A 24526-nucleotide genomic window follows, 5' to 3' on the forward strand; every position below is an offset into this window, starting at 1 on the left:
AAAGTTTTAATTTGCTAATTCAATGTATTTAAATATGTTTTATGCTTACTCATATGTTTGCGATTTTAGGGTGTTGTTTCTTTACGTAGATCTGAGTTTCCAATTTGGTGTCATTTTCCTTTAGCCTGAACTTCATTGACATTTTTTGTAGTGCAGATCTGCTATTGACAAATTCTTTTAGCTTTTGCTTTTTTACAAATGTCTTTACTTTGCCTCTATTTTTTTTTAAATTTTTTTTAAAGATTTAATTTTTTCCTTTTTCTCCCCAAAGCCCCCCGGTACATAGTTGTATATTCTTCGTTGTGGGTCCTTCTAGTTGTGGCATGTGGGACGCTGCCTCAGCATGGATTGATGAGCAGTGCCATGTCCGCGCCCAGGATTCGAACCAACGAAACACTGGGCTGCCTGCAGCAGAGTGCACAAACTTAACCACTCAGCCACGGGGCCAGCCCCACTTTGCCTCTATTTTTGTGGAATATTCTCAATGAATATAGAATTTTGCGTTAACTGTTTTTCTTTCAGCTCTTTAAGGTGTCACTCAATTGCCTCCTGGCTTGCATTATTTCTGCGAGAAGTCCACAGTCATTATTATTTTGCTTCTTTTTATATAAGATGTCTTTTTTCCTCTAGATACTTTTACGCTTTTCTCTTTACCTTTGATTTATAGCAGTTTCGCTATGATGTGTCTAATTTTTTGCCTTTTTACTTGCTGTTTGTTGAGTGTCTTTTCATCAAGTTTAGTAAAATTTTGATGATTATTTATTATGCTTCCCCTTCTGGGACTTTAATTACATATATCTTAGACTGCTTTATCTTGTCTTGAAAGTTACTGATGTTATGAGCATTTTTTTTCTATCTTTTTCTCTTTCTCTGCTTCAATTTAGAAAATTTCTATTGTTTGTCTGAATGTTCACTGGCTTTTTTTTTCCCCCTGCAGTGTTTAATCTGCTGTTAAGGAAGTCTATTTAGTGAGTTTTTCATTCTCAGATATATTTCTCAGCTTTGGAAGTTTCATTTTGCTTCTTTTCCATATCTTTAATGTATCTCATTGCTTTTATGTTTTCCTTTAAATCCTCAAACATATGTATACTAGCCATTTTAACGTCTTTGTCTGCTACGTCTATTGTCTCCATCTGTTCTGTTATTGTTTTATTGCTTGATTTTGGGTTACATATCCAGCAATTTTTGGTATTAGGTGTCTAATTGGTTTTGGAGATTGTGGTTATTAACACTGTTCAGTGTCTAGATTTTGTTGTCATCCTTTAAAGAGTGGTGACTTTTGTTTTGGTAGGCCATTAAGTTACTTGTGGATCAGCTTGATTCTTTTGAGACTTGTTTAAATAATTTTAAAATGTGGGTCTAGAACAGTCTTTACCCTTGGGGTAGTTTTACCATATTTCTAAGCTGTGACCCTTCTGGGCTCTCTGCTAAATGCCCCAAGGTTCAGCAAATTCTCTCCATGGTGGCTGTTTGCAACTTGACTATCTCCCAGCCCCATGTGAGCTCTAGAAATGTTTAGTTTGCAGCTCCTCAATATTTGTTCTTTATCTGGCCTTGTAGAGTTTCTTCCTGAGCATGTGAAGCTTAGTATTTGATGAAAAACTCAAGGGAATCACTATGCAAATTTCTGGATCTCTTTCCATGTGTAGATTCCTTCTCTATGGTATTCTATTCCACAAATTCCAGTTGCCTCAGCTTACTCAAACTCTGATCTCTGCCTCTTCAATTCAGCAAGACTACCATGCTTTGTGTGGGCTGCTTCTCCCTGTATTGGGACCTTGGAAATGCTTTCAGACAGAATGCTTAGCCTGTCATAGGGCTCATCTGGTTTGCATCTCTTTTCTCAAGGATCACAATCATATACTGCCTGCTTTCTAATGTCTGAAAATGATAGTTTCATTGCTTTTGTCTAGTTTTCTAGGTATTTACCATAGGAAGGCAAGCCTGGTAGTAGTTACTCCATCATGGCCATGTCTATATTTTTAACTAACTTACCTAACAGAATTCTCATCTTGTCTCTATTTCTTCTAAATAAATCACCCAAGAGGGTATAAAACATTATAAAAAATGAAGATATACTACCTCTGTATAATCACATTTATTCACCTGTCTAATAATCCTTTCCAAACAGGAAATAAGATTAGTGGATTTGACTTAGTCATAATAAACCCATGTTAACTTAAAGGGATCACCTCTTTCTCTTCATAAGTCATCTATTTAATAGTATTTTCTAGGATTCTGCCAGAGTATATCACAGTCACTATTAAGCTGTTTCCAGAAGTTTTTTTTTAAGTTTGAAAACATCTGCCTATTTCTGGCCTTTTTACTTATAGAGTGCTACTATGTGCCCAGCAGCATGCCAAGTATTTTATACACATTATCTTTTTGAGTCATCACAATACTATCAGTTAATTTCTTCTATTATCTTCATTTAGTAGATGAAGAAACTAAGAATAAGAGAATAACATGCTCAAGGGCACACAACTAGAAAGAAGTGGAGCTGAAATTTGAATCAAGGTAGTTTGCTTAGAAAATGCCCATTTAACCAGTGGACTACCCTTAGTATCACCTTTCTCAATCTTCGTGATTTCTCAGAGTTTATTCTATGATCAAACTTCTTAATTCTTCTTTGTTTCTAAATGTCATTTGAGATACCCAAGGAATGACAAATATGAGCAATAATATGCGGATCTTCAGTGTGTGTTGACTATGTTTTACTGATTAATTCCCGTAATCTCTTTCTACTCTTAGGGCATTGCAGGCAAATGGAACAATGTGTAAAACAACAGCAGAGGCATGAAACTGCAGAACTCATTAATTCAGATGCAATGTGGGGATGTTCCACAGCAGCTTCACGTGGATGTTGTGAGGGTGAAAAAGGAGGAAACACATTTTAGATACATAAGGTACTAATAATGAGAATGTGCATTTAAAGTTCATAGATATATTTGGCACAACAATGACTACAACACAAGCATGGATTTAATTAGTGCTTTTCTTGTGAAGAATGTAAAGTACTTAAATATACCATTGAATATTATTGTTAGTGGTTTTAGGAGGGGAAATCATTCACCAAACAAAACAGACAAGAAAACCACAAGAGCCAGACAAGTGCAATATGTTGGAGGTAGAGGAGACCCAAAGGAGGGAGAGACCAGCCTAACTTGTCTATTTAAAGAAGAGTGAGAATTTGCCCAGCAGATGGGAAAATAAAAGCTGGAGAGAGGGCATTCTAGGCAAATGGAACAATATGTGTAACAACAGAGGTATGAAACAGGCCACATTCTCTTTGATCAGTAATTATATATATATATTTATATAAAATTGCAATGACCATTCAAACAAGTTTAAAATCTTAGTTTTCTCCCGCAAAGAGTTTATAGCATAACTGAATAGATCAGGAGCAAGTATGGAAAGAAAATACTGGCAATATGTGATGGAGGCCTGTTAAGGTAAACATTTTTTGAGTGAATGAATGAATGAATGAGTGATGAATGAATATCAAGGTGTGCTAAGTGCCAAATGACTGATGCTACCAGTCAGATGTACAGGAGGTCAGAGCAGAGGATGTTCATTTTTGGGTGGTGGGATTAGGAGAGTCCTTAAAGGAGAATGAGGTTTGATCTAGACTTTGAAGGGTCAGTAGAGTTTGATAAATTGATGAGAGAAGGTATCCCAAATGGGGAAGAACAATGAGGAGAAGCAAGCAGGAGAAAGGCATATTCTGAGAAAGGGAGGGATGAATCTAGAGAAGGGGAGACTGTGAGGTAGGCATCACCAGATCACGGTGGGCCATGAATGCCAGGCTCAGCTTGAACTTGTCCTATAGTTTGTGAGGGATTCCTTAAAGGATTATGGGCAAGGAACTGACAGGATAAAAGCAACCTTAGTATTTGTGGACTACAGTGAGTTATAAATAACTTGACATGTTTGAAAAACATTTCTTACAATTCTTCAGCACCTGCTGAGTGTGCTTGAGAGTCATGATTGAAAAGGATTAATCTGGCAGTGAAGTGGGCAGAATGTATTGGAGGGAGCGAGAAGCAGAGGCAGAGAGACAAGGTATGAAGCAGTTAAGGTAATTTAGGAGCTAGGACCTAAGGATCTGGAGTCGGGGTGGAGGTGGAAGACATGGAAAACAAACGATGGATATTGGAGCTCTGACAGAGTGAGAAATGACAAGTGTTGGGACTGACCAAAGATGGCAGACAGTGGAGAGTGAAGAGCACACCAAGCTTTGGTGACTAGATGGATGGTGGTACCAATGGCAGAAATTCAGATGCAGAATTTGTTGAGCATCCATTATTTGCCAGACACTGTTATTAATTAATTAGTTAGTTAGTTAGTTAGTTAGTCAATAAGTGTGGGGACACAGCAGTGAACAGAAACAAAGTCACTACTCTCAGGGAGCTTATATTTTAGTAGGAGAAGTCAGACTAACGATAAACCAACAAATGCATATGTAACATGTCAAATAGTGGTAAGTGCATGATGTAGAACAAAGCCTAATAAGGAGTAAAAGAGTGAAGGAAGTGTATGTTATTTATATAAAGTAAGCAGGAGGGACCTCTCTGACAAGTTGACCTTTGGGGAGAGAAGAAAGAGAGGGGACAGGCATACAACTCTCTGGGGACTTGAGTACAGGCAGTGAGAAGTGAAAGCAGGATGGAACTGAGGTAGGAGCGAGCATGGCACATTTGAAGAACAGCAAGAAGGTTGTAAATGTGGCAGGGAGGTTGTAGAGTGGGCAAAGGAATAGTCATGGCAATGAGATTAGAGGTGGCACAGGGATTCTTGGGGAGATCACGTGAGAGCTAGTAGGTCATGGAAAGGAGCTTGAATTTTGCTCTGAGATGAGAAGTCATTGGAAGGTTTAAACAGAAGAGTGCTATGATCTGACTGATTTTAAAAGCATGCCTCTGCCTGCTGTGTGGAGAATAAACGATAGCGTGAGAAGCAGGGGATCTTGTTGGAAGTTAGTGTGTAGAGAGGATGGTGGCTTGGATTAGGGCGATAACGGCAGAAGTGCTGAGAATTAGATCCTGGATATTTTTTGAAGGTAGAGCTGATGATGTAGATTTGAAGTGTGAGAGATGGAGAAGTGTCAAGGTTGTCTCTAAGATTTTTGGCTGGAAAAATAAGTTGGCATTTACTAAGATGGCGCTATCTCAGGGAAAAGCAGGCTGGTATGCCTGTGTGTGTGTGTGTGTGTGTGTGTGTGTGTGTGTGTTGGGGGTTGGATCCGAAATAGACATATTAAATTTGAGACTTGTAAGAAGAAATATCAAGTAGGCAGTCGTACAAACAAATTTAAAGTTTAGAGAAGCATTCTGGCCCAGAGATGTAATTTTTGGAGTTGTCAATGTATAGACATTCTTTAAATCCATGAGACTGGATGACATCACCAGGGGAGTGAGAAGAGAAAAAATAAGAGGACTAGATGTTCCAAGATTTGGAGGTTGAGAAGATGATAAAGAACCAGCAAAGGAGACTGAGTGAGAGTGGATAGTGAGCTGGGGAGAGGTCCAAGAGACAGTGACATTGTAGAGGGCAGATGAAAAAATGTTTCAAGAAAGGGTAATTAGGAGCTGGTCCCGTGGCCAGGTGGTTAAGTATGTGCGCTCTGCTTCGGCAGCCCAGGGTTTTGCCAGTTCGGGTGCTGGGCGCGGACATGGCAATGCTCATCAAGCCATGCTGAGGCGGCATCCCACATAGCACAACTAGAAGTTCCTACAACTGGAATATACAACTCGGGGGCTTTGGGAAGAAAGAAAAAAAAAAGAAGATTGGCAACAGATGTTAGCTTAGGTGGCAATCTTTAAAAAAAAAAGGAGCAATTAACTATGTCAACTGCTGATCTTAAGTTGAGTAATATGAGGACTATAAGTAGCTTTTGGTTTTGGCAACTTCGAGGTCACTCATGACAAGAACAATTCAGTTGGATGATAGTGACCAGAAAGCCTAACAAAAGTTGATTCTGGAGAAAATGAGAGCAGAAGAGTAGAGACAACATATATCAATAATTATTTTGAGGACTTCTGTAGTAAAAGGAAGCAGAAAAATGGGGTGATGTGGGCTCAAGGGAGTTTTTTAATGGGAGGGAGATGTCACAGTTTTGAAGTTTGTGGGTTGATGGGAATGGTCCAGTTGAGAAGGAACTGTTAAGGAGAGAGAGGACAAGATTGATTAAGTGAGGATGAGAGGTGACAGGGCTGTCCTTGGAGACAGGAGCAGGGACGGTTCATTATGGGAACAGGAATAAAGGCAGTGATGTGAATATGGATACAACCTCATCAGTAGATTTGGTGGTGGGCCTTGTGGAAGTTGTCTTCTGATTGCTGCTACCTCAGGGAAATAACAAGCAAGGTCACCCATGGAGAGGGGAGACAGGAGTAGATGTTAGAGGTTTTGGAAGCAAGATGGTCAGTTTGGTTTTGCCCGTGTTGAATTTAACATGCTGATTGATCTCCCAAATGAAAATATCTGGGAGGCAGTGACAGCAATGTGACTACAACGTGGGGGGTTACTGTCAAGAAAAATAATTGGGTGCCATGTGCAAAGATGTGGGAGTTGAAGCCTTGATTGTGGATGAATTCTCCAATAGACGCACACACAGTGGGAGGCCTCTTACCTCTCCACAGCTGGGGGTAGGATAGGGATTGAGAGTTCAGTAAAGAGGACAAAGTCAGGGAAATCGTGTGACGTTCAGGGCCCCTCTCCGTTTGTGGCTTCTTTCCCTCTCTCTCAGCAAGTGGGAAGGTCACTCAAAATTATTGTGGGCCTACTATATGCCCGCCATTGTGCTGGATACCCTCTCATTTAATTCCCACAAGAGACCTCTTATTGTTCCTTACAAATGAGAAACCAAGGCTCAACAGATGCAGATGAAAGGGGTGAACCAGGATATGAACCCAGTCTGTCATCTCCTTTCCAGGTAGGGAGAGAAAGTTCCATGATGATAGAAAATACTTCATCAGTTCCTAAATAACGGCATCCCGAAAAATAGTCATTTCTGACCAAGTACTCTATGCGTTATCTATCCCAAGGAATCTTTACAACAAGCAAAAAATTCCCCATCTGGGTAGACTTGGCCTTGCAGGCACTGGCTTGGTAAGTAGATAGCACCTCGGAGTGGTTTAGAGAATGGTGACCCTCTTTTCTGGCTGACACTGCCCTGAACCATAGCATGTGGCCTGGTGATAGAGTGCAAGCTAGACTGGAGCCCCGCCTTACCTCTTCAGCCATAGGAACCAACTCCGACCATTGTCATCGTCCCCATTTTGAAAATGAGGAAACAAAGCTCAGAAAGGTTATGCAACTTGTGCAAAGTCACACATGTACCAAGTGGCTGAGTCAGAACCTTGATTCAAGTCTCCATCTGGTTTTAGAATCCACATACTTAACGCCAGGCAATGTGACCACCTTAACGTCATCTGAACCAGGAATTCTCCTTGGATTTATATTAGAAAGAAGGTGCTGTTTTCCCTCTGCCCACCTGTCTAAGTGGACCTTTACTAAGCATGTCGCTTGTGCAAGGGATTATTGATAGGGTGCTGTGGGAGGCAACGAACTGAGCAAGCAATCAGAGCTTCCAGGTAGAGTCAGGGAGATGGTGCACATATCTGAGTGAGCCTTGGGTAAGTAGCCAGTTTACTCAGGGCTAAGAGAAGAGATGCATTTTACCCATGATTTCCTGCTGTCTGGACATACTAGCTTGAACAGCCTGTTGGAGTCACACAGCCAGCTCCCAAACACTTGCTGGAGTCACGTGGAAGAGGGGATGAGAGTGCAGCTGGCTCAGCACCCACATACACAAGCATCCAGAAGGCCCGCGCCTGAGGCGCACAGGCTGTACCAATATTCTTGCATACTAAGGGTCGATGTATTGCTGTGTCCATAGGAAACGTCCTAGAAATCCATCCGGTCTCCTTTGTTGAGCAATATTGCTGCAGGCGGAGGCCTCCCAGGGATTTGCAAGTAAGAGTGATGAGGACAAGAGTGTATTCAAGGCAGCCTCTGGGCAAGGAAGGATGAGAACTTGAAGGTGAAAAACTCTGAAACCCTCCCTGACCCTCAACTATCAACTGGATTAACTGGCCTTGGCGTTCTGCTCTGTAAAATGGGGTAATTATGCCCACTCTGTCTCATTACAGAGATGTAGGGGTTTACGTAATACTTGTGAAAGTGCTTTGCAAAGCTTAATATACAGAGAAAACCATTATAGATGATCTAAACAGCAGGCAATTAAAATCATTGGGAATATATGTTAATTTGTAGTCCAGTGGAATATTAGCTCAGCCTAACACTAAAAAAATGTTTGTGGCATCTAACTATACATTTTACTGATGCCAGGGTTTCAAAGCTCTGTATCAGCACTGTCCAAAGAAATATAAACAAAGCCACATTTGTAGTTTAAACTTACTACTAGCCACATTAAAAATGTAAAAAGAAACAGGTGAAAAATTTATTATTATATCTTATTTTATCCAAAATATCATTTTAACCTTTAATCAATATTAAAAAATATTAATGAATTATTTTACATTCCTTTTTCATAAAAGTGTTTAAAATTCAGTATGTATTTTATACTTACAACACATCTCAATTTGGAAGCTAAATTTTCAATGGTTAAAGTAAAATGTAGTCCTACTGAACAGTAAAGTTCTGTTTAATAGAAAAATGTTTTCCCCTGTTTTGGTCCCTTGGTCACACCAGATATGTCTCAAGCAGTCAATAGGCCTGTTGGCTTGTGGCTACCATATTGAACAGCTCAGCTCTCTGTCATCTGGTCCCTCTTTATTCTAACTGATGTTTCATTATGTCGACAGGCACATCTGCCTCCTATAATCCGGCAGGTTCCTGCGGTATCCCATGAACACAGCACAATAATTGAAGCTCAGTTTCCTCATCTGTCCAATGGGGATACTAAGAATGACAGCCTCTCGTGGTGGTTATAAGGCGTCAACAAGATCACTGAAGTGAAGTACCTCCAACAGTGCCTGTTGAGTAGTAGACGTCAGTAAATACTAGTTCCTCTTTCCTGCTTTATTGTTTCCGCTCCTGCTGGGCTCCCTTCTGCCTTCTATCTCACAGAATAGATGGTACTCATTTTCCAAGGTTTCACTTAGTCCTAATTTTCGGTGACATTGTTACTAGTTACTCTGAGCATTCAGTCATCTCTAGAATCTGTTCCCTACAGTTGGGCCTTTTAGTCATAGCCACAGTTTTGTCACTTGCATTTTGTCACGTATGTTAGTCTTGTTTTTTTGACATCATTGTGAATTCCTTCAGGGCAGGACCAGAGCCCTGCATCTCTCCCAAGTGTTTTCCACAATGCCGAATTCACAGTTCAAAATAAATACATACATTTACAGTTTTTTGTACATACATACATTACATTTGATTGATTGAGGTTGCCTCAGAGGTGTTCTCAGTGGCCAGGGGAGCTCCATTTGCATTTAAAATTGAGTGTAGAAAAAACACTTTGTGAATTCAATGGCACGTGGATAATTAAGAATTGACTGTGATTTGCCCTCTTATGGAGTTCATCAATTCCAAGTTACTTAAGGTTAAATTTTACAATAAATTAAATTTTTTCTTTAGGTAATATAATCAAAGTTCAAAACTGTTGGAGAATAAAGGATAGGAAAAAAATCTATCTATAGCCTTATCACAGTCCTTCTTATTATTTTGGTGTTTTTTCCTGCCAATTCAAGTTATCCCACTATTGTGTTCTTGACACAGGTTGCTAGGTAGAACATAAACCACTTTCTCCATTTTACAGATAGTGAAACCGAGGCTCAGAGAGTCAAGAAAATCACCTAATTTTACATCAGAAATTAGCGTGGAGACACAAGAGAGAGGTGGGTGTCTTGATAGCCTCTCCCAGTATGGCTCCGGCAAGTGAATGTTGAGCAGCTCCCTCCAGGGATCACTGTTTGGAGTTTCCATGACATATATGAATTAGAGCGCAAGGCATTACCAAGAAATTGCATTGCCTTTATTTTCTTTGCATGTTTAGTTGCTTTCTAAGATTATGTCAAGGTTTCTTAACATCAATAGGAAAAGGGGTATTTGCAAAAACCAAATGACTATGGCGTTCAGTCGCATCTTTGAAAGGAACCCGGATTCAGTTAGATCATTGCAGCTTTGTTTGACCTTAAACAGCTTTGACAGTTTAAATTTGAGATTTTAACCCTTCCATAAGGCTGTTAAACCAGCCAGAAAATCTGGAGCGTTTGAGAAATTCCACAGATCGAGGGGACACAAATGGACTGGAAGAAGCCCAATGCTGGAGCTCAGGACACAGGCGCAGGTGGAAGCGGGAGGAGTCGTACGAGGCTGGGGTAGCAAGGCTCTGGAGCCCCCGAAATGACGGGGCTGCCTTCCCCAACGTACACCCACTTCCTCGTCCTTCCCATAGAATGGATCTCTAGCACCTTGGCATTTTAAAAAAATTATTTCATTGAGGTCATATTGGCTTAAAATATTGTGCAAATTTCAGGCGTACACTATTATATTTCAGTTTCTGTACAGACTGCATTGTGTTCACCACCAACAATCCAGTTTTTATCCTTCACCCCACATATGTACTCCTTTATCCCTTTTGCCCTCCCCTCATCCCCTTCTCCTCTGGTAACTACCAATCTGGTCTCCTTATCTATGTGTTCGTTTATCTTCCACATATGAGTGAAGTCATACAGTATTTGTCTTTCTCTGTCTGACTTATTTCTCTTAGCATAATACCCTCAAGGTCCATCCATGTTGTCACAAATGGCACGATTTTGTCTTTTCTTATGGCTAAGTAGTATTCCCTTGTGTATGTTTACCACATCTTTTTTATCCATTCATCTGTTAATGGGCACTTGGGTTGCTTCCACGTCTTGGCTATTGTGAATAATGCGGCAATGAACTTAGAGATGCATAAATCTTTTTGAATTGTTGATTTCATGCTCTTTGGATAAATACTCGGAGGTGGGATAGCTGGATCATACGATATTTCTATTTTTAATTTTTTGAGAAATCTCCATACTGTTTTCCATAGTGGCTGCTCCAGTTTGCATTCCCACCACTAGTGTCTGAGGGTTCCCTTTTCTCCACATCGTCTCCAACACTTGTTATTTCTTACCTTATTAATTATAGCCATTCTGATGAGTGTGAGGTGATATCTCATTGTGGTTTTGATTTGCATTTCCCTAATAACTAGTGATATTGAGAATCTTTTCATATACCTCTTGGACATCTGTATATCTTCTTTGGAAAAATGTCTGTTCATACCCTCTGCCCATTTTTTGATTGGGTTTTTTGTTGTTGTTGTTGAGTTGTATGAGTTCTTTATATATTTTGGAAATTAACCCCTTGTTGGATATATGATTTGCAAATATTTTCTCCTAGTTGGTGGGCTGTTTTGTTTTGTTCATGGTTTCTTTCACATTTCAGAAACTTTTTAGTCTTATGTAGTCCCATTTGTTTATTTTCCCTTTTGTTTCCCTCGCTTGAATAGACATAGTATTCAAAAAGATACTGCTAAGACTGATGTCAAAGACTGTACTGCCTATATTTTCTTCTAAGAATTTTTTGGCTTCAGGTCTTGCATTCAAGTCTTTAATCCATTTTGACTTAATTTTTGTGTATGGTGTAAGATAATGGTCAACTTTCATTCTTTTGCATGTGGCTGTCCAGTTTGCCCAACACCGTTTTTTGGTGAGATTTTTCTTTCTCTATTATATGTTCTGGGCTCCATTTTGAGTGAGAGCCAGGAGAAAATTGTAACAAACCCACCTTGCTTTCCTGCATGGAATGCACTGACTTGTCCATTTACTGAGTGTTCAAGAGCCTGTGGCACATGCGGAATGTGTGGAGGGTTCAGAAATAGAGTCATATAACATTGGAGATGGAAGGCGTCTTGACTTGTTTGTAGATACATAATGGGGCTCAGAGGGGCGCTGTGACTGCTCCTAACCAACCAGCTAGTGCTGTGTGAATAATCCCAGGTGCTCTCTTTCAATAGATGGATTCAATACCACCTTTGTCTGAACTTAGAGTTTGCTGTTTATAATCATCAAGCAGGAGCATAGGCTTCCTATCTACGAAGAGGACAGAGATGGAATAGACTCCAGCCCCAGAAGCTGTTTCTTACCCACTTGGGCCTAGCTGATGCCTGCCAAATCTATTGTCACAGGGATCCCAAGCTTCAGACTTTATATCATAGCTTTTGTTTCCCAGTGGTTTCTTCCGTGTCCCTCTGGCCTCCTTGCCAGGAATCAAGCCCCAAGGATTCCAATGTGAGCACCACAGTCCACTTTATCCAAAAGCACTTTTGCTAAGGAACTCACCACCTGAACGCATGTGGTCCCAGATGAACAGGCATTATTATGGTCACTTTCTGAAAGAGCAACTGGGAGGTCGGAGAGGGGACCCCATCATCTCAGAGATACCCAATAAGTCAGGATTAATCCCACCCCCAAGTACCCTCCCTGGTGTTCGCTGTCCTACAGATGGGATAGTGACCTAGAACTCCAGGGCTTGTGGCTTGGGCTGTCAGAGCACTCATGGCCTCTCTGTGTGCCTTCCCACTCTTAGCCTCCAGAAAGCAGAGCAGAAGCTTCCACACAGCTCGAGTTTCATTGGGGGATGGAGTGGGAGGCAGGCAACCCTGGCTGCTGTGGTAATTTGTCTGGTTTACTGGGTCAGTTTCCTGTCAGGGCTCACTGTGGTTTAAAATGATTGTCGAGCCGGGTTCTTATTGACAGAGGCTTTATAAGCCCCCAGTATGTCTGCGCCTGCTTCCATCCTGGAGGGAGCAGCTTCTCCATAACCTTTCCAGGCCTCGCTTCTATTATTGAGGGTTAGACACTGTTTTCCTGGGTGGCCCGTGATCAGGGCAGCATCAGGGTCTTGAGTTCCACGTTTTGGGGCCGATGCGGGCATTTCTCAGCTCCTTTCCTGGTGAAACACTTCTACAACACCATTTCCTTTGTGAAGGGAATTCCACTTGATTTGTAAATGCAATCTATTCTCTCAGTCTTCCCTCTTTTTCTTTGTCTGGGAGCTATATCATACAGTCCGCATCAACCGCATGTGCTTATTGCTTACTTGAAATGGGGCTACTCTTCAAATTCAGATGTCTTCAAAGTATAAAATACACACCAGACTGCCAAGACACAGTACAAAAAAGCAGGTAAACAAGCTCACTAAAATTTTTTATGCTGGGGCCAGCCCTGTGGTCGAGTGGTTAAGTTGGCACACTCTGCTTCGGTGGCCCAGGGTTTCACCGGTTTGAATCCTGGGCGTGGACATGGCACCGCTCATTAGGACATACTGAGGCGGCATCCCACACGCCACAACTAGAAGGACCTACAACTGAAAAAATCCACAACTGTGTACTGGGGGGCTTTGGGGAGAAAAAGGAAAAATAAAATCTTAAAAAAAAATTTTTTTAATGTTAATTGCATGATGAAATTATAATATCTAAACTATATAGGGTTACATAGAAAACATATTAAAATTAATTTCACCTGTTTCTTTTATTTTGTTAATGTGGCTACTGGGAAATTTTCCTTTTTTTTAGGAAGATAGCCCTGAGCTAACTACTGCCAATCCTCCTCTTTTTGCTGAGGAAGACTGGCCTTGAGCTCACATCCGTGCCCATCTTCCTCTACTTTATATGTGGGACGCCTACCACAGCATGGCTTTTGCCAAGCGGTGCCATGTCTGCACTGGGCATCCGAACCGGCGAACCCCGGGCCGCCAAAGTGGAAAGTGGGAACTTAACCCCTGCGCCACCGGGCTGGCCTTGAAAATTTTTAACTTACCGTGTGACTCACGTTCTATTTTTGTTGGGCGTTGCTGATTTACACCAATTTATTTTCTCTAAAATGCTGATTGCTCCTGCGCTCCTGTCATTATTTGAAAGACCTGAGGTCAACTAGTTCCCATATTGCTGGTTTATCATCTCCAGCAAGTCGTGTACCTATACCTAGCTTCAGATTCTGAGCCGCATGCTAGTAATACTGCCTGTGCTTCCTGTCTCTCACGAAATGTTATGTGTGGAAGGAAACACTTTGAAATGTATGGCCCTGGCTGTAAGGAATTGTAATTATTATTAGGCGGTGGTGGCTGCCACCTATATTAGAGAATCCAGTATGTCTAGAATTGTTTTCCATCCTCCGCTCTGTGAGAGGGGAAAACTGTGAGAGCCTTTTTCCTCCTAAGAGTTAAAAACAGCAGTTTGAGAGAATCAGACTATCTTTTGGTTAACGGTTCCCAGAATAGATCTGGGGAAGTAAAAACAAAAAGGCCATCGAATTGGGTGAGGAGACTGAAAGCTGCTGGCATTTCACTTCCTTTGTTCTGGTTCTTGGCTGGCAGGATAGAAACTGATGGGCAGTTGGTGGAGTGGCCGGCCTCTGCAAAGTGGCCTGATCGGATTCCTGAGCTTCTAGGTCATCGGGCAGGACTGCGACTGGCCGGAGCCAATGCTACTCCCTCCTGACCTTGAAAGGTGTGACAAGTGGACTTGCATTCATTGCTCTACAAGCCTCTATTGAGTATCTGTGATGTCCTGGCATCGATCTTATCTGTGTGAGAATTTGGTGAGCCAGCAAAGGAGTAAGTAGAGGAAATGAGAAAAAATATGTTTGACATTAATTAACAACAATAAAGAAACAAACTAGAGACAGAGAAGAACATAAAACACTCCTCCCTTCCTGTCCTCTAGCTCTTTTTTATCCTTAGACCACTTATGGTTCTCTGTAAATGAAGGAGTGAATGAATGAATGAATGAGTCGTTTGTATCAAAATAGCCATATTCGTTTGTAAAATAAAACCATTTCGAGTGTCGTGATTTATCTTTTCAATTCCCAAATAAGCTGCCAGAAGATGTCAGGCATCAATTTGGAGCAAAGGGGGATTCAAAAGATATTGGTTGTATTCACAGTTAACCAGAGAAGGTGAACTCAGCCTACGTTTATCTGATATCATCGCTTTTTCTGAGGGGTCGAGGAAATTGTTTCTCTTTTAACTAGACCAACATAATTTTATATAAACACAAAAATGCAATCACTTTCTAGATACACTTTGTTGTTGTTAGTGTGGTCTTTCTTTTCTGCTTTGCTTGGCTCCTCCTCCCCCACACCCCTCTCCACCACCGTCACCTTCTCCCGTGTAACTCACATTAGCATCCTGGTAGAGTTCCTTCCTCACTCTTCTCCATGCTCATATAATCACACACACGCGTCATACACATATAGCGTTCCTTTTTCTGAGGCGAATTTTAATTAAATGGAATAAAATTGTATTACTTTCCTCATTCAATGATGCTGCGTGGAAATTCCACCAGGGTGTCTTGCAGAGCTGCAAATCACTCTTTTTTTTTTTTTTTTCTGCTTTATCTCCCCAAATCCCCCCATACGCAGTTGTATCTCTTAGCTGCAGGTCCTTCTAGCTGTGGGATGTGGGACACCACCTCAACATGGCCATGTCCGCACCCAGGATCCGAACCCTGGGCCACCGCAGCGGAGCGTGCGAAGTTAACCACTCAGCCACAGAGCTGGCCCCCAAGTCATTCTTTTTAATAACTACATAATATTCTACTGGGTGGAATCTATCATGAGTTCCCAATCTTCCCCTTAGCAATAGGCATTTATTTTGCTTCCAGATGTGTTTGCTTTAGATCTTTTGAACAATGCTTGTCCATATATGTTTTTTTGTATGGGTGTTTTTATTTATATTAGCTAAATTCCCAGGAGTGAGATTACAGATATATATCTTTTAAAATTTTAATAAACGTTGCCATGTTCCTTTCTAAAAAGGCTGGAACAATTTTCATTTTCATCAAGTTATGTAAGAAACTACTCCTTTGCCACATCTTCCCCCTAAAAGGGTGCTTTTTTAAAGAAATATTTTTCTAATGTAATAGATATAAATTAACAATTCATTGCTCTAGGGGGCTGGCCCCGTGGCCGAGTGGTTAAGTTATCACACTCTGTCTTGGGGGCCCAGAGTTTCGCCAGTTTGGATCCTGGGCGTGGACCTAGCACTGCTCATCAAGCCACGCTGAGGTGGTGTCCCACACAGCAGAGCCAGAAGGACCTGCAACTAGAATACACAACTATGGACTAGGGGATTTGGGGGCGAAGAAGGAAAATAAAAGGAGGTTGGCAACAGATGTTAGCTCAGGTGCCAATCTTTAAAAACAAAAAATAATTCATTGCTTTAGACCAGGAACTATCAACCATTTTTGGGGGGATGGACTCCTTGTCAGAATACTATTTTTCTTTTGAAGATTGGCACCTGAGCTAACATCTGTTGCCAATCTTCTTCTTTTTTGCTTTCTCCTCAAAGCCCCCCAGTACATAGTTGTATATTCTAGTTGTGAGTGCCTCTAGTTGTGGCATGTGGGATGCCGCCTCAGCATAGCCTGATGAGTGGTGCTATGTCTGCACCCAGGATCGGAACTGGTGAAACCCTGGGCCACCCAAGTGGAGCATGTGAACTTAACCACTCAGCCACGGGGCTGGCCCCCAGAATACTGTTTTTTAGTGGGCAAAATAAACTACATAGGTTTGCAAAGAAAACCAATTGTATTGAAATATAGTTATCAAATATCAAAAACTCCAATTTGTGATATAGATACGTGTCTCTATTAATACGTTAACTAACAAAGTCTCGTTGCAGATCTAATAGTGACCACAAATTCAAAGAAGTGATGCATTTCAACACACATGCCATAACGGTAACATGACACAAAAATATCTGTGATTTCTACTGGAGACAATGTCATAGCTACAGCTAATACCACTGTGGTTTGTTGCCTACACTTGTAATTGAAGTCAACATCACATTCCAGTTGGAAATTACTGAAACTAAAAACGTAATGTTTTTCCATCTAAGTTCACGGACTGCTCAATATTATGCATGGACTCCCTGGGGCATCCTGCGCGCCGGGTCAAGTACCCCAGCTCTAAACTTACGGAGAAGAGGCCCCGGAGACCACCTTATTCTCCACTTTCATTTTACAGGTCAGGAAGATGTTATCCTGAGTCTGTGCCCTGACCAACACCTGAGTTCAGATCTCCCAGTTCCCCACCTGGTATTCTTTTGCCACAAATTTTACCTTTCCCTTGGGAGGCCCACACCAGAGCGTGAGGTTCCTTTAGCTCCTATATTTGGCTCCAAGTCCTGGTTAGACCAGAGGCTGAAAAACTATGGCTCAAGGGCCAAATTCACTACCGCCTTTTTGTGTGAATATAGTGTTATTGAAACGCAGCCACATCCATTTGTTTGGCTATTGCCTACGGCTAGTTCCTGTTACAACGGCAGCGTTGAGTAGTTGCAACAGACCACATGGGCCACAGAACCTACAATATTGACTGTCTGGCCCTTTGCAGGAAAAATCAACTATGCCCTAGTCTAGACCCATAGGTGATGTGCGATCTACCTTAACTGTACTTTGCTGTTCCACCTTCCAACTGTGGAGCTGGGGAGCACGATAGTATTCTTGTTTTAGGGACTTTGCATATGCCGTTCCCTTTCTCAGGAATACTGAATCCTCACCTCCCACTCCTGTGATTTCCCTCCCTTCAAGAAGACTTCGCTGATCAAAACCTTTCCCCAAGTCTGCTTAATGGGCCCCTAATGTGTGTTATTTTAGTGCCCTTTGCCCACCCCGACTAGCACTAATCATATTTTGCTGTTTGCTTTAGTTAAGTGTCTGTCTCCCACACTAGATATGAGTTTCCCTAGTGCAGGGGCTGTGTCTGTCTTGTTCACTGATATATTCCCAGTATTTGGCTCTAGAGGGATGTGTAAAACATCTTTGTGGAATGGATGAATGAATGAATGCATGAGTGAAGGAGGTGACATTTATCCTCAGTGGCCCTTACTTTGCCACTTTTTCCTCCTTTTCAGGGACAGCCTGTCACCGCCCTGCTCTCCTGTGGGTGGTCTTGCCATAGCTCCCCTCCTCTATTGAAATGTGCTTTCAGGAAATGATTGATACAGATTAATGTAAGTGCCAGGAGAGCGGAAACCTTGTCTGTGTTATTTGCCCCCTTTATCTAATGCCTAGCACAGTGCATGGCACAAAGAAGGTGTTCAATAGATATTTGCTGGATAAATTAATATTTATGGTAGCTCAAGGTTGTCTAGAACCAAAAGAATACGTACATCTCTAATTGTGGAATTTTTGGTCTCAGGGGGCCAAGTTGGGAAATATTTTTGGAAATAGATGTCTTCTTTCCTGCTTCTGAGATATCACTAATGCAAAGACTTCACTTTCCACTTAACTATAACTGGTAGGCTGGCCCATGGGGTAGTCTTGGGGTACATTTGTCGATGTGGCTGATAGGAAATGCTAGAGTAACATGAATTAGGAGAGGTATGAAAACCCAGACAAGGTGGATATTTTGTGAGAAAAGTTCAGCTATCTTTGTAGCTCCCATGTCTCAAAATTCTTTCAACTCCTAAAAGTACGGAAGTTGATTTTTTCAATGTTCACGGGTAGTCTTGCTAGCTCAGCTTCCCAACTCTAATTCCAGCTCTGCTCTGGGGCCACTCTTGCTAGCTCTGGATAAAAGAGAATGTCCTAGTGTCCCAGGTGCCGAAGACCAGAAGCTTCCCTCTCAGGGCCAAGGCCCTGTCACACCTGTCAGCCCCTGCTTTCTTTCCCCAGTGCCTCTGGAGGGTCTTCGTGCCAGGAGTGTGGGCTGCTCTTGGCCATGGAAGCTGCTGGGAGGGGTCACCTGTTACCCCCAATATCCTGTTTTTCCCACACTAGGCTCCTGTCTTTCTCCAACGCCTGAGTCTGTACTGGTGGAGAGCTTGCTACCCCTTCACGGGGCCAGGGAAGTTGGAAATCTCTCAGCGAATCTCCCAAATCTTTTGCAGCCTTCTAGAGGGCTAGAGAGCTGATCAAGTCCCCCCACATTGATTTTTTTTATTTTTTATTTTTTTTATTTTTTATTTTTTTTAAAGATTTTATTTTTTCCTTTTTCTCCCCAAAGCCCCCCGGTACATAGTTGTGTATTCTTCGTTGTGGGTTCCTCTAGTTGTGGCATGTGGGACGCTGCCTCAGCGTGGTCTGACGAGCAGTGCCATGTCCGCGCCCAGGATTCGAACCGACGAAACACTGGGCCGCCTGCAGCAGAGCGCGCGAACTTAACCACTCGGCCACGGGGCCAGCCCCCTCCCCCACATTGATTTTTTCCAGTTTTCGGCTCAGAGAGAGCCCGTGATGCAGAGGGAGGGCACGTAGGGAAAGTGAGAAAAATGACAAACATTTCCTTCCACATCTTTGCCCTCTCCCTGGGGCTGTGGCCCGGAAGGACAAGCTAGATTAACTAATAGTGACCCTTTTCCCACCATCACTGATTCTCAGGTAACTTCTCTTGGGTGGAGGAGATACAAGAAATTCTATTTAGATTTAAGCCCTCTGGCTCTGTGGGCCCCAGTACCAGGACACTTTCTTCCCCTGTCCCCCTACTCCTCATCCAGTCTGTTGAGAACTTACTCTATTCTTGACTCCCCCCAGTTCTCGTTCGTCCCCTGCCCAAGGATGCGCGCAGATTATCTGAGGTCACTCGGTCTTGACCTCCCAGTGCCTTTTTCCCTGGGCAGCCAGCCCACCTGGGCCTGGGTCCATGAAGTCTTCATAAAATATCCCGGCGGTCTAGCCTGCTGGGTTACATAAACGGCGTGTGCAGAAAGGTGGTACCTTGGCCCAGATGATTCCTGTACCAAGTCAGAGCAGGAAAATCATGTAAGAGCCACAAACTTCTCCGTCCACAGGGTCACTACAAATCCCTTCTTTTCTGGAATGTACCACCAGCCCAGGGATGGACTGTGACGAATATTTGGCCTCAGGCAACGCTGGAGCCTAGGGAATGCTTAGATGCATTTAGATGCATGTGTGTTTTCTCACAGAATTATAAAGCCCAGCGGCTCTCCGTGCCAGAGGCTGCAGAGTTTCTGTGTTTTTCGACTATTCATTAGTGATTACATACCCCCCTGAACACCTGCAAGACGAATTCATAAAGCGAGCATTCATGGACTTTGGCAAGGCCTTCATGGGAACCACAGAGTATGGGCCACGGTCATTGTATCTCCCGATAAAAACATTCTCTTACCAAGGAGGCCTCTGAAAATAGAAGCAGGCTGCAATTTCAGTTCAACACCATGGGGTATTAAAAAGAAAAGTGTTACTTCACCTCGTCTCTTTATGAAGTCAGCACGCTGCGGGGCTGTGGCGTTCCTGGACAAATCCTCTTTCAGGATCTCTTGGGGAGTGAGAAGAGGGGAGCGGTGGGCACTGCATTGATTGGGACAGAGGACGGGCTGGCCATCGGGGTGTGGTGGCATGCTCTCCTGCAAGTTACACTGATTTACAGCAGGATACAGGAAATACGGAACTTGGGTGGCCTTCTGTGTAATTCTGGGTGACAGATTGCTCCTGCCACTTACAAAACGGTGCCATAATTAATCCAAAAAGACCAACAGTAATAAATAACCATCAAAAGAATAACATCTTTATACAAAATGTGAGGTTGACTTTTAATATGATTCTTTTTCACCTTTAGTTTTTCTTTTAAATGTTAGCTATGAAATCGCAAAATGGCTGCGGCTGGTACAGTGGGGCTCTGAAAATCAGGGCCGGGGCACCGTGGCTAAGTCGGAGCGGAACGGGCAGAGCCAGAAGTACACTCAGAAGTGCTGTGAGGACCATTTTACAGAATCGGCTACCTGAGACTTATCTGGGCAGCTGAAAGCTCAGGCTCCTGAAAACATAAAAATATTTTGTCTGTAGTGGGAAAATGAAGTTTATGTTGATCTGCTCTCAGATGCAATTGGCCTGCCTGGATAATTTAGGAGGGTTTTTCTTGAATATGTGTGTGTGTGTCTGGGGGCGGGGGGCTGTGGAAGGCTCCAGATCTCCCCTCTGCTCTGCCTGTGTAGACAGCCTCCAGTGCTCAATTAGCCTCCTGAAGCGCCTCATTCTCAGATAACGGCTTAGACACTAGGAGAAGCGATGCTCACAGTGTGTTTTATCCTCACACATATAAACACACATCGTCACAAACTCATTTAGGTTGGAAAGGACTTTTAATGGGACATCTGGCCCTCTTCCACTACGTCTTGTCACGGCAAAGTAGGTTCCCTTGTTAATATCCTGTAGCAACCACAGGGATGGCTCGAATCTGTGGTTACGTAGAATATTTTTTGTCTCTTGTTATCGATTCAACTAGTACAGGCAGCAAAAATAAAAAGGTTGTACCTAAGAAATTACAGTCAGAATTTCCCTATATATCATCGCCCTGAAAGCTGGGGGAAGCTTAAATGCTGGGCAAATAAGGGGAGCAATGGCCAGGACTCTTTACAGAGAGGACAGTGGCCATGGTGATGAAATGACTTGTGACTGTAGTAAAAATCCTGCTCTTCTGCAGTTGGGGGAAGCAGGAGAGGAGAGCAGCTAGAATCATGGGCTCAGGAGCTGGACTCTTGGGTTCGAATTCCAGCCCTGTTAGGTACTAGCTGTGTGACCTTGGACTTGACTTTTACCTCCCTGTTTTTTTGAGTTTAAGTAACTTTCTCATCTGTAAAATGGCATAATAATAGCTGCTAACCTTAGAGGGTTATTACAAGTATTAACATGTTAACATGTACAGAGCACTTTAAACAGCGCCCAGCTATATCAGCGTTAATTGTCACTAAATTATCCAGATCAATGGTTATTAATAAAGAATTGTTTATATTGTTCATTGCATTCCTAGCAATGATTGCTCTACTCCATGTTTACTAATAACAATTATTAAGCACTTACTGTGTGCCAGGTATCGTGCATGCCTCAACTCTTTTAATACTTGCGATGGCCCTCCATTTTACAAAGAGAAAGCTGAGATTAGAAAGAGTAGTTGGTTTAAGATCCCACAGCTAATAAGTAGCAGATCTAGAATTCTATCCAGGTTGACTCCAGCAACCATGGTTTTAATTAACAAGCTATCGCACCTGTATTTGCCTCCGAAGAGTTAAAAGCTATGACAAATTTTGATTGCCATCCTTTCGATAGTTGTTCTTAGTGTCCTGATCAATACTTTTAGAAGTAGGATGTAGGCCATGCTGGAAGTTAGCAAAGGGGCATGTTCCTGTAGCAGTACACTATCTGGGGAGACCCAGGGCCGAGGGCAGAGAGCACCCATTCTCCAGTTACTCCAACCTGACTTCATAGAGTGCCACTGCCCATTATGCCCCAAATCTCGGTGTCCTCGTCAGTAAAATGGGGAAAATAAAAACCTGTCTTGAAGGGCCTTTTCCATGTTTAAATGAAATCATAAATGTTAGAGACCTCACACGTGTGTGGTACTCAGTAAATGTTTTATTAGTATCGGCAGTGGCCTACTCCTCACAGATCTCAATGGATCGTTTTGGGGAACTAGAAGCTGATTAATAAAATGAGAAAGTTTTATCAGCTGCAGTAACATCAGACCCATAAAAATGCTCTATCTACTTCTATCTCCTGGTGTTAACACATAAGCCAAGTAATATGCAGCAAGCCATTATTTAAATGATTCAGTCTGTGTAAAAAGTCAGTAAAATCAGGCCCTACAATATCTAGTTTTTCCTCACGGTAGGGTTTTTTGTTTTGTTATAGATATTTCCCTCAGCTTCCCAATGTACTTTGTGTGAAAATAGCCGTGATCTGTAGCAGTTGAAAAGAGCAACTAGATTTTGTAAGATAATTTCTTGTTATCCTGTTCATGTCATCTGTTAACTCAAGGCTCGATTAGCTCCGTCCGCAGCATAGACTCCACACAGCAGTGAGTGGAGAAGGTTGTCAGTTACCTAACAATGATGAAACCGGATAATTTAGGCAGGATAAAAAGCTTGCTCTTTTCTGGATGATCTGGTTAATTATCTGGTTAAATTAGGTTAAAACCTTTTTGTCAGGGGGATCTCTAATTATCTGGAAAACCAGGTAACTGTGTCCTTCTAAGAGCCTTTAGGCTTGAATTATTCATCGACATAACCCAGCTTCCCGGGAAGATACCCAATTCTTCACCTGCCTTTTTGCTCGTAGATTTGGATTGAGACTCTTGAGCTGTTCTATTTACAGCTTCTTGTAGATGCAAAATATTCAAACCACCTCCATTTTTTTTCCTTATACAAAAGAGAGATCCAACTTTGAGCTGTGAGGATGCTGGTGCTCAACTTGGAAGATCGGTAGCAAATTTTCCCAAGAGACACAAACAAACACATACATAACTGGAATATCAATGAGGTCTTTTTAGAGGCGACGCATTAAAATGCAAGGCAGGAGATAATGAGATAAGCAGCAAGTTACAGGTTTCTTAATTCTAGTGTGAAAGGAGAGAGGAAAAAAGAACAGAACGCCCCCTGCCCCCCATAACGTAGTTTAGCACAGGGCTTTCCTGGGCTTGATATTAAGCTTGCTTGGGGAGGGGGTTAGGGGGTCACCTCAGTGACATAAATGGAAGTAGAAAGAATTGTCTTAGAGGTGACAGGAGAGATGTTAAGACCATGTAAAAATTTTTTTTTCAGGTCCTGGTTTATGTCTGTTTCCCACCTCTACTAGCATATTCCTGAGTCAAATATGGGACATCTCTTCTGGTTATAGCTTGACTCTTTCCTGGCTGTTTTGGGAAAAAAATGGCCCCAATTCTTGAGAACAGGCTATCTACCAGGCATGATCCTGGGGGCTTTGATCTCATTTATAGCAACCTTACAGCAACCCTGCTGGATGTTGTTGTTGCCCTCTTGTGACAAATGGGGAGACTGAGGCTTGAGGGTTATTGCTCAAGGCTGGAAATCAGACCCAGGTTGCTTGGACTCCAAAGCCAGGCTCTTAGCCAGAGCTGCATTCTGAGCCACTGAAGTTATGCCTAGACAAATGCTCTGTCTGCCAGGCCTCAGTCTGGCATAGGAAAGAAATACAACAAAAATGAGTCTGGGGATACTTAGTGGAGGTGCAGTTGAAAGAGCTCTTGACTCAGAGTCAGAAAATCTGGGCACCGGGCTAGCTGCTGCCTTTGGCTGTGTGGCTTTGGGCAAGTTACTTAACTTCTCTGAGTCAGTTTCTTCACCGGCAAAACTGAAATAGAAATACTTATTTTTCGGGGGTGTTTTGAGGCTTAATTGATACAAATGAAAGCATGGGAGAACTCAATTCATGTTTAAAAAATAAAAACCAAACCAAACCAAACAAACGAAAAACAAGATCCAAAGTCCAGGAGGAAATCAGGATAAGTATGTACATAGTTTAAAGTTTACTTCCTCACTTCAATAAATACTGTTGGGAAAATGGACAACGACATGCAAAATAATGAAACGGGACCACTATCTTAGACCATACACAAAATTTAACTCAAAATGGATTAAAGCCTTGTATGTAAGACCTGAAACCATAAAACTCTTAGAAGAAAACATAGGCAGTAAGTTCCTTGACATTGGTTTTGGTGATGATTTTTTGGATTTGACACCAAAAGTAAAGCCAATAAAAGCAAAAATAAACAAG

At 42.2% G+C, this 24526-nt stretch overlaps 1 long non-coding RNA gene across 2 annotated transcripts in view; it reads left to right on the plus strand.

Moving 5' to 3' along the window:
• LOC102147345 (uncharacterized) overlaps positions 1-24526 on the plus strand; it is a 46165-nt gene that overhangs the window by 3926 nt on the left and 17713 nt on the right. The window contains exons 2-6 of one of the 2 annotated variants that reach the window (XR_011440808.1): positions 2752-2906; positions 7901-8124; positions 8829-9015; positions 9785-9863; positions 14371-14503. This is a non-coding gene — a long non-coding RNA (uncharacterized lncRNA). Of the gene's footprint in view, positions 1-2751; positions 2907-7900; positions 8125-8828; positions 9016-9784; positions 9864-14370; positions 14842-24526 lie in introns of those variants that run through there. The other variant, XR_290555.4, reaches the window with a different exon arrangement.

The sequence above is a fragment of the Equus caballus genome, chromosome 7, assembly GCF_041296265.1.
Source record: "Equus caballus isolate H_3958 breed thoroughbred chromosome 7, TB-T2T, whole genome shotgun sequence".
NCBI classification, from domain to species: domain Eukaryota; kingdom Metazoa; phylum Chordata; class Mammalia; order Perissodactyla; family Equidae; genus Equus; species Equus caballus.